This window comes from Atta colombica, unplaced genomic scaffold, assembly GCF_001594045.1.
Source record: "Atta colombica isolate Treedump-2 unplaced genomic scaffold, Acol1.0 scaffold176, whole genome shotgun sequence".
In the NCBI taxonomy this organism is placed as follows: domain Eukaryota; kingdom Metazoa; phylum Arthropoda; class Insecta; order Hymenoptera; family Formicidae; genus Atta; species Atta colombica.
In genome coordinates this window covers 1,299,257-1,301,898 of record NW_017259267.1, presented here as the reverse complement: position 1 = coordinate 1,301,898, position 2,642 = coordinate 1,299,257, and positions in this window count along the sequence as shown.

Sequence of the window (2,642 nt, the reverse complement as noted above, 5' to 3'; positions counted from 1 at the left end):
CTCTCTCTCTCTCTCTCTCTCTCTCTCTCTCTCTCTCTCTCTCTCCCTCTCTCTCTCTCTCTCGTCAACCTTATAATTACAGTATCATCTTCAGAGATGAGCTTGCCAATTCATTGCCGTTAGAAATACGCACTTTGATCCAGCAAGAAGCGGGTATTAGCCGGTAGGATAGGTCATCGAAATCCGCGACGGTGCGCAACGTTAAGCGCCATCGCCCCAGATAATGCAGACGCTCCCTGATTTCGCGTGCTTTGATCTATCGAGTAGAGCTGGGTAAGGGCGATCGCGATCAGCGGAACCATGCACCCGAGAGTAATATTAATCGGTCGTCAAACGCGGGTATGAACAAATCATGTGGCACCATTTGTAATTGTGTCGCGCAAGCGTCAGCTTGGAATAAATTTTCTAAATAAGGAGAGACCGGCCACACGTTTTGTAGCCAACATAGCATTACAAATTTCTATTTATATATTTTTTGAAATCGAGTAATCTTATATTTTACCATTAATTCAATTTGTATCTACTTTATTTTAATTAAGTAGAAATTATAGCGTTCATATACTATAAAAAACTATATTCATATACTATAAAAAACATCGTGTGGATTTAACATCGTGCGATATCTATAATTTTCATCGTGTTAATATAAACATCAACGTGCTGTGAATTTATTTAACCGCTGGTATTTATATTAACACCATCATGGTATTATATTAAAATCCATAGTGTTAAATCCATATCATATTGATGTGATATTAATATCAACATAGTGAAAATTATATAAACACCACATGTTATTAGATTCACACCAATATTTTTTAGAATGTAAATTATTTCGTATATAGATATTGCACGTAAGTTATGATGTCACGATCATTACAACTTGACTTATTCTAAATTATGCATGTGTGCGCGCGCGCGCGCGCATGTGTGTGTGTGTTGAGAGAGAGAGAGAGAGAGAGAGAGAGCGCCATTTTTTTCAAATAATCATACGGATTCCTCACGTGATTGGTCACCGAAAGATCTCGCGGCCCGACCCAAATACCATTAGCATCGAATTATGCACGGAGCTTTCGTGATTCGCGTGTAGATCACGATACCGGCAGACGCGTACGTGTGCATCCGATGGGCGCAGCGGGTGCACGCATGCAGAGAGTCGGATATAATCTCGTCGAAACGGTGGTATAGTGTTCTATATGCAAGCGTTCGGTATATCTGTGAACGGCGCGGCCCGGCCCGGCTCGGCTCGACTCGACGTGGCGCGGGGGATGCCTAACGGCATTGCGAATCCTATACAAGAGACTTCAGGCACGAATGGCGGATCAATGTTTTATCGATATTGCAGCAGACGTAGCGTTGATGTACGTCTCGAGTCGGCAATACGTATATTGCGCGTGCTTTCCGCCGTTTGCAAGAGGATTTATGGATTAGCGTTTGTTTATTGTCGCCCTTGCTACGATTTTCCCCGTCGGCAACTCGCGCTTTTTTTACCCGGATGATTCGCAGACGGGCAAGACGGGGTGGAGAAGGGCATTAAAATGAGCGATCCGAGAAAAAACGGGGAAGACTCGCGGCTCGATATGCATGTTTTGTGACGATTCCTCTTCCATCTTTCTTGCTTTCTTTAACCGGCTGAAGTATATCCGGGAAGATACGCTCCGGGAAGATGAGCGTTATCCATTTTTTAAAGCTCTTGCAAGTTGGGATATTATTCGTCCGTATAAACGAATAATTAAATCTTTTCTCCATGTAAATAAATTACAAAACTGCGCTCGCTATCGAGATATGAAAAAAAAATGTAACAATTTGCGTCATTATAAAATGAAAAAAAAAGCTCGTTCGAGCGAAGAAGCAACAGAATTTCCGTAATGGCCGGAGGACGCACGAACGAAACATGTTAGTAGACAAAGAAGCGATGTGCCTAGCTCATGGTTGGGCCATGCATGAACGCGCGCCTAGAATCCGCGATGTCGACAGCAGAGAAGGTAGAAGATGCGAAGGAGTAGAACGGAGAGGGAAGACCAGAGAGGTTACTGCCGTCAGGAAACTTTTGTTTAAAATTGGAATTCCTTTGCGGCTCGTTGGGACTAGGAATGCAGATAGGGCGGAGGCGACGAAAACCATGAGTGGGCGAGACGAGATCGCCGGTGGAACGGAAGAAATGCGAGTAACTGAAAAAGGCGACGTACGATATTGTTTCATCATAAAGGGAAGCTCCTTGCTCGGTGAGGGAAAGCTCTTAAGGAACAACGCCGTCAAAACTTAAGCGCATGTTGACGCAGTTTCTTAGGTAAACATTTTGTTATACACTGCGGATTTTCTCGGTCGGGTATTTTCGTAAATTAGTGCAACGCGCGTTGTCGCATATCAATCATGCACAATGACTACTACTGGTAAAGAGTGACGTAAATGAATAGTAGTAATAAACAATTAGTAGTAATAGACAGGCAATAAACGCAGACTAATAACAGATAATAATTACAGATGATCTTATTTGGACGTGTTATCCAATTGTAGAATTTAATAATTTCTACATGGATATTTTTATACTAATTATCCAGACCCCACATATGTCTGAAAGACGTCTTTATGATTGTTTTGACGGCATGAAGACGTCTTTCAGACATGCGTGTTGTCTGAGT